This window comes from Myotis lucifugus, unplaced genomic scaffold (assembly GCF_000147115.1).
Source record: "Myotis lucifugus unplaced genomic scaffold, Myoluc2.0 scaffold_176, whole genome shotgun sequence".
In the NCBI taxonomy this organism is placed as follows: domain Eukaryota; kingdom Metazoa; phylum Chordata; class Mammalia; order Chiroptera; family Vespertilionidae; genus Myotis; species Myotis lucifugus.
This window is the reverse complement of record NW_005871224.1, coordinates 246,458-254,535: the sequence shown is the minus strand read 5'-3', so window position 1 is coordinate 254,535 and position 8,078 is coordinate 246,458. Positions and strand designations below refer to the sequence as shown.

The window sequence follows — 8,078 nt, the reverse complement described above, 5'->3', positions numbered from 1 at the left end:
CTTCAGGTCCAGTTCTCCTGTCATTGCTTCCTTGAAGCCTTCCCTAACCTGCCTCCTTCAACAGTCCCTCCCACTTCCAAACTCAAACAGCACTTTGCTCCTCCCTGTGTTACAATCACTTCTCAGAATTGCTTACATATCTGCTCACCGTGTTGTAACTTTGAGCTCCCTGAAGAGTTCCTTCTCCTCTACACTCCCAGGTGCTCAATGAATGATTATGGAATGGTCAAAAGAATAAATGAATAAGGCAGGGAGGGAAAGAGAAAGTGATTGAGCCAAATAAATGAACCTGTGGGTAATTGAATGCATGACAATAAATGAATAGGTGGGTAGATGGATGAATGGGTAGATGGATGGATGGATGGATGGATGGATGGATGGATGGATGATGGATGGACAGATAGGATTGGGATGGGTTGGGTTCGGTTGGGTTGGGTTGAAGTGACCTGGCTGATGTTATGAAGGAAGTGAATGATGCCCTCTGCACTCTCAACAGGTGTATCCTACAGAGGGCTGTCCACACATCTACGCCACCTCAGGCTCCTCCTCCAGGTCTAATGGTTCCAAGCCCTGGAGTGCTTCTTCCTGGCCCTCTCACTGCATCTCCATTATGTCCTCGTTCCTCTTCTCTAGACGCTGCCTGGCTCTCCCTGGCTCACCAAGTCAGCTTTGCCCAAGAATCCAAGAGGGCAAAGGGGACTTTGTTCACGGGAAGCGAGCAGATGGCTAGCTCCCAGCCCCCCAGGAGGACTGGAGGGAGGCCGCCTGCTCGCCCACGATGGGTGTCATTAGAGCAGATGCTTTTCTGTGACCTACAAAGCTTGGTTCTCCTCTCCCACCCTCCACTGGAGCAAAGCAGTGGAGCCCTGATGGAGAGTGAGCTGTCTCAGGGGCAAGGTTGCAAGTCTCTACCTCTAAAGCTCCTTCCTTGCCCTCTAATCACCTTTCAATTCCAAATTCAAATGACCCAAAGAGACCCCTTTCTCTGGAGTAGCCCCTGAAACCTAGGACTCTGGGAGACACGGGTTAAAAACCTTGGCTCTGGCTAAAGAGCACCTTTCAGAAGAAGGGGAGACTGAGGACCAGAGAGGGCAAGTGACTTCCCCAGGGTCACTCCATAAATCAGTGGCAACTGGGAGCTAGAGCCCAGACCTCCTCATTCAGTCTACTACATGTTACTACTGCATCACCTTCACATGTCAAACTTTGCATGATTCCCTTGGAGGCCCCTGGATAAATTCACTGTCATGTCCAAGAGAGGTGCCCCATTTCAAGCCCATTTAGCATTCAGCTTCAGTTGGAGCTGATTAGAGATCTGATTATAAAGCTGGAATCATTTTATGCCCAAGCTTTGATAATTTAGCATCAGGTGGACACTAGTCAATAGGGACCTAAAAGAAATTGTAAGAAAATCATAACAGAAAGGAAAGTTCTCTCCTACACACACACACACATACACACTCCTTTCTTTCATTAACTTTAATTAGGTTGACCCAGATTGATCTGGAAAAATTTCCAGACCCAGAATGAATTTCTCTTTTATGATTGTGAAAATCATGAAGTTTTTCGGAGAATGGGACTCCAGAGATAAATCAAGTGATGTGGTAGCTTCAGGCAGCAACGGCAGGAAGACAAAGACCTTCGTCAGAGACATGAGCCAAAGCCAGTCAAGCAAACATGCAGTTTGGAGCCCATGCCTAGCCCGCTCTAGCTGTGCTACCTTGGCGACTTACCTTCTCTGAGCCTTCATTTGCAGTCTTGCAAGATGCTCCATGTCAGTTCATGCTTTGCCACGTAGCCAGGAGATTTTTCCAAACATAAATCAATCCAGACACCTCTCTGATCAAAAACCCTTCAACAGATTCCCGACTGGAGGCCGGAACCGAGCGGGTGCCATGAAGTGAGACCCTTGTGAGGTCTGAGAGCCCCTGGAGCAACCACGGCCACCACGGGGCCCTGGGGAGAACCAGCGCTCCTGGTGTAGTACCCAGAGGCAGTAGCCTCGAATCCCCCCACTGCCCGTGGGACTGGAGGTGAAGTTGGGGGCCCTGGTGCTCCTGCTGGTGCTCACTCTCATCTGTAGTCTGGTGCCCATCTGTGTGCTACGCCGGCCTGGAGCTAACCCGGATGCCTCAGCCTTCCAGAAAGCCCTGACCACCTGTCTCCTGGACCTGCTGCCTGACTCCCTGTCTGCCATAGAGGAGGCCCTGGCAGGCCTGCATGTGATGCTCCAGTTTCCCCTACAAGAGTTTATCCTGGCCATGGGCTTCTTCCTGGTCCTGGTGACGGAGCGGATCATACTGGCTTACAAGGAGCAGTCAGTGCCACCAGCTCGAGAGGAGACAAGGCCGCTGCTGGGAACAGTGAATGGTGGGCTGCAGACTGGCATGATGGGCAAGGCCTCCCACAGGCAAGTGGAGCGCTGGCAGCTCCCTCAGCCCTGCGTGCCTGTGTACTAGTCTCCTCCCTGGCTCTGCACTCAGTGTTTGAGGGGCTGGCAGTGGGACTGCAGCGAGACCGGGCTCGGGCCACGGAGTTGTGTTTGGCTTTGCAGCTCCACAAGGGTACTTTGGGCATCAGCTTGTCCCTGAGGCTGCTGCAGAGCCACCAGCGAGCAAAGGTGGTGGCTGGCTGTGGCATTCTCTTCTCATGCCTGACACCTCCGGGCATGGGGCTGGGTGCAGCTCTGGCAGAGTCGGCTGGCCCACTGCACCAGCTGGCCCAGTCTGTGCTGGAGCGCATGGCAGCTGGCACCTTTCTATCCCCTTCTTGGAAATCCTGCCCCAGGAGCAGGCCACTTCTGACCAGAGGATCCTCAAGGTCCTTCTGCTCCTATCAGGCTTTGCCCTACTGACTGGCCTAACTCTTCATTCAAGTCTAGGAGGCTCCAAGAGGGGCAGGGGAGATTGGGTACCAGGTGCCCTTGACCCACCTTCCCTCCCCAGGAATGGGGAAGGGAAGTATTGAAGACCAAGGAGTTCTCTGAGAGGTGGGGATGGAGCCTCTGGGACAACTTGACCAAAGGGAAAGAAGTGGGTAGACAAAAGCCTGGTCCCCAGGCTCAAGGGACAAGGCATGGTCAAGTCACTAGAGACATGATCAGGAGACATTAGTATTAGGGAAGACACTGAGTGCTGGAATCCTGCAGACACTACACAGGGACAAACAGACACCGGGGAGGCTAAAGTACGGTGCCCAGATGCTTAGAGATGGAAGTAGAGAGGACACAGGCTCGGAGTCAGCAGTTCTCTTGTTTCTAGCCCGTTTCAGCCCTCTGTCGTTTGGAGTGGAGCCCTCCTAATTTTCTCAGCTCCTACTCTCACATCTATCTCCCTCTTCCCTTCTCCCAAGACACTGGTGCCAAGGGGCCTCTTCCTGCCAGTCTTGGTACCTTCTCTGGCTTCTCCAGTTCTGCTCACTCTATTTTTAAAATGCCTCCCTCTTTCTCAAAGCACAGTGATGCACTGAGCCCTGCTCAGCACCTCAGTGAAGGGGTCCTCTTGCTCCTTGTTTTAGTCTCAGACTCTGGGGTGGGGCAGAAATGCTTTCTGAGTTAGGGTGGAGGGAGAGTTAGCAGATCTGAGGGCCCTACCATTGCTGCACCCTAGTAATACTGAACATGGATATATGGTGCCCCAAACAGGTGATAAACATTGAGCTCCCAAAACTTTTTATACCATGAGAGCCCAAGAGGGGATGGGGAATGTTCACCCCCAGGGTTATTTGGGGGGGGGGTAGAACTGTGTATGGGGCCATATTCTCTAGAATCTATTTTACTAGTACTTAATGATCTGTTTGGGGACATGTTACCCAAATAAAAAATGTTTCTCTAAAAAAACAAACAAACAAACAAACAAACAAAGCCTTCAACATCTTCCTATTTAACTTAGAATAAAACCCACACTCCGTAATGTGCCCAACAAGGACCTCCATGACCTGACTTTGCCTTATATGGTTGTATGTTAAGATTGCATTTGGCTACATGTAACAGAAACTTAAATATATTTGCATAACCAAATGTTAGATACTTTTGTGACAAGAAGTCCAGAAGTGGTCCAGAGAGCTCCAAATGCCCTTGGGAACCCAGGCCCCTTCTATCTTCTTGCTCTGCCATTCTCAGAAAATAGGAAGCCTCGTGGTCACAAGATGGCTGCTCCACCTCCAGGCTTTGTGTCCAAGTTCCAGGCAGGAAAAGGGAAAGAAGCAAAGGAGAAAAGGCACATGCCAGTTGGGTCTGTCCCTTTTTATCAGGAAAAGGATAACTTTTCTTTAGGTTGCCACTCACAAGTCATTGGCCAGAACTATGTCACATCACCAATGACAGCCTGGGAAGCCAATCCTTCTTAGGTGGGCACTTTGCATCCTAAATAAAATCAGGGTTTTATTGTTAAAGAAGAAAGGGAGGTGAAGTATTGAAAAGGCAACTAGTAGCACCTGGCATAAGTCCCCACTCTCATTCATAATGTACCTATGGGAGGCAGAATTCTAAGACAAGCCCCATGATCTCTGTCCCTGATGCTCTCCAGGCTGTAAATGTCCTCCCTTTGAGGATGGGCGGGACTTGCCTGAGCCAAAAGAATATGACAACAGTGCAGAGATATGTAGCTGTAATCAAGGTCCCATATCAGTTGATTTTGAGTTCATCAGTAGGGAAATCGTGGGTGGACCTGACCTAATCAGGTGAAGGCTCTTAAAAGAAGGTCTGGTTCTCCCTGAGCTGAGAGATCCTTGCTGGCTTGATGAAATAGTCATGTGGAGGAAGCCATATGGCAAAAGATTTTCTGGGGGCTCTAGGAACTTCAGACTAGAGGACCTGAGAGCTGCCTCCACCCAACAACCAGCAACCAGGGTCCTCAGTCAAGTAGCCACAAGGAAGTAGATTTTGCCAACAACCTGAATGAGGGTGCAAGCAGATCCTTCCCCAGATGAGCCTTGAAATGAAAATGCCATCTGGCTGATACCCTGACTGCAGCCCTAAGCAGAGGACCCAGTTAAGTCTTAACCGAATTGCTGACCCTCTGGCCCGCTACAAGGTCACAGGTGTGTTTTAAGCTGCCAAGAGTGTGGTATTGTGTCAGGAAGCAACACATAACTAATACAGTGCCAAACACACAGGTTTCCTTCCTGTCGCTTGTTTGTGGGTATTCCTTCCCACGTCACAGCCTTCGCTTTTATCTTACCTCACCCACCGCTGATGTCTGCCAGGAGCACTTTCTTCAGCTCTGTGCAGAGGCAACACTCTCGGCCTCAGGTTCCAGCTCAAAAATCCTTTTCAGAGCCCGGTCGGCATGGCTCAGCGATTGAGCATCGACCTATGAACCAGAAGGTCACAGTTCAATCCCCAGTCAGGGTACATGCCTGGGTTGCAGGCTCGATCCCCAGTGTGGAGCATTCAGGAAACAGCCAAGCAATGATTCTCTCTCATCATTGATATTTCTATCTCTCTCTCTTTCTTTCTGAAACCAATAAAAAAAAATTTTTTTTAAACAAACCTTATCAGAGATGCCTTTCTTTTCCATTCTACCTTCCTCACTCTCCAGGCCTCACTCTACATCATAGAACCGACTGCAATCACACATTCTCTGTTTTTATTTACTTATTTCCTTGAAATTGTCTCTCCTCCATTAGAATGTCAACTGCAAGGAAAGAGGGGCCTGGCTCTATTCATCATCCCAGTACTGCGTGTGGAATAGCATCCTCTCTCCATCCCCGGAGGCCTGATGAAGCTCTGAGATTGCTTGAAAACAGGGTTCCCCAACGCACTTCAGGGTTACACACTGTGAATGTTCTCCCAAAGTAGCAGAGGGAACTCCTGGCCTTTGCCCTCCCCACAGCCACCCCCTCCTCCACACACCCAGTGGCACAGCCGTGCAGAGCCTCCGCCATATCATATTTCCTCACACATTTGCTCCTGTATGGTCAGTATTTAGCTGTGAGTTACTGTCTCACAAGAACTGGCAGGGATTTCTTGGCTAATGTGCAGTGTAAATAGAAGATATTCTAGAAATAAAAATACAGCTTCCTTGCTCATAGAGGGCCATCTTCTTGCCATGTCCTCACATGGCAGAAGTGCCTTTTATAAGGGCACTAATCCCACTCCTGAGGGCTCCACCTCCTAATACTATCATATTGGGGCTTAGGTTTCAAAGTAAGAATATTGTGGGTGGGCCCAGACATTCAGTCTATGGCAGCATATTTAACAAAATGATATCTCAAGAACAAAGGCCAACTGAGGGCATTTCAGCCTAACAAAAACTCAACAATAGCTCAGGAAGAATAAAAATGACCCTAAATAGGAAGGTTTGAGAAGCAAGAAGGAATGGCAAGGTGGGATGAAAAGGTGCAGAGAAATCTAGATGGTCATTGCGTTCATAACCTAAAAATAATCATCTAATAAGTAGATTTAATGAAAAGGCAGGACTGAAATCCTGGGCAACAAGAGCATACAGCGTAGCAGGGAGATGACTCGGTTTAAAATAGTCCACGTTCACTGTAGGTTCAGGCAGGGCAGGGATTGGTAATAGTCACAAGATTCACATTAAGATTATGAAGTTTCATGTGCATGGGAAAATTTAAAGATAACCACTTAAAGAGTAAAATCAGAGGCTATAACTTTTATCCTGAGAGAGGAAAAAAAAATTTTTTTAATCTTAAGTTTTACAGACCAGAGAAGAAAAGTATTCTCTCTCGCTCTCTCTCTCTCCATATATGTATACAGTCACACCTCGGTTCTCCAACATCTCTCATCTGGAACAATCACTTCTCAACCAAGTTGTTCAAGGAAAAAAATGTCTCGGTTGTTGAACAAATTTCAGTTCTCAACCTGACAACCGTTTCATGATAAGAGACAAATGAGTCTCTCAGGCCGCAAACAAAGAAGAAAATGCCAGTAGCTAAACCTGGAGTTGTTAATATCTGAAGATATAGTGCTGTGAATATTTTCCGTGGTTTTTCTCTCTGCTTCTGTTGCTGGCCGAAATGGACAATTAGCGCAATTTTAAAACATAAAGAGGCCATCAAGAGTGCTAATGTTGCTCAGGGTGTGAAAGAAACAATGATCGCAGGCAATTGAAGAGGTAGAAAAACTGTTGCTGATTTGGATAAACAAAGAGCAGTTAGCTGGTGACTGTAAGCAAAGATGCTGCTGCTGACCTGAAAGACACCCCTGGACGATGCTGAGAGAGATCGCTTTAAGGCTAGTAGGGGTGGCAGATAAATTTCAGAAAAGTGTCTGTTCATAGATTCAACAATACATTAGACGTGTACTGCATAAGAAAGGTTAAAACAGGGAACCCTGTGGGGGTCTAGAACGGATTAATTCAATTTACATATTTCTAATGAGAAAAATGATTCAGCTTTTGAACAAATTGCTTCTCAAAGAGCCTTCTGGAATGAATTAAGTTCAAAAACCAAGGATCCATTGTATGTGTGTGTGTGTATATATATATATATATATATATCATACAAAGCAGGATAAATGAAATTCAGACAAGTTAAAATGAGAAAAACAAGTCCAAATATATTAATATTCACATATATAAATGGTATAACCACCCTGGTTAAAGAGACTATCAGATTGCAGTGGGGGGAAATCCACCAATACACTCCTTAAAAAAAAAAAAGCTAAAATATAAAAACAGAAGGATTGAAAGTGAAGGGATGTAAGAGATCAACCCAAAGACTTGTATGTGTGCATATACGCATAACCAATGGCCACAGACAGCAGGGTGGTGAGGGCCTGTGCAGGGAGGTGGGAGAGAGCTGGGAGACATATGTAATACTTTCAACAATAAAGAATTTAGAAAAAAAAATAAGGAACTCGCTTGCCTAAGTAACAAGCAAAGAGCAAGCCTTTCCACGCTCATTAAAGGAGATTGTTTTAAAAATTAAAAAAAGAAAGAAAGAAAGTGAAGGGATGGACAAAGATACATCATGCAAATGCTAGCCAAATACAGGGAACGTGGCCATATTAGTACAAGAAAAAGTGGATTTTTTAGTCAAAATATCATATTGGGGATAGGGAGGGTCACCACAGAATGAGAAACACTCGCAGGGAAGATACAAGGCAGAGAGTGCAG

At 47.0% G+C, this 8,078-nt stretch overlaps 1 pseudogene; it reads left to right on the top strand.

The window, feature by feature from the left end:
* Nucleotides 1-1,526: 1,526 nt before the first annotated feature.
* Nucleotides 1,527-2,967, top strand: LOC102420046 (annotated as a pseudogene).
* Nucleotides 2,968-8,078: the final 5,111 nt, after the last annotated feature.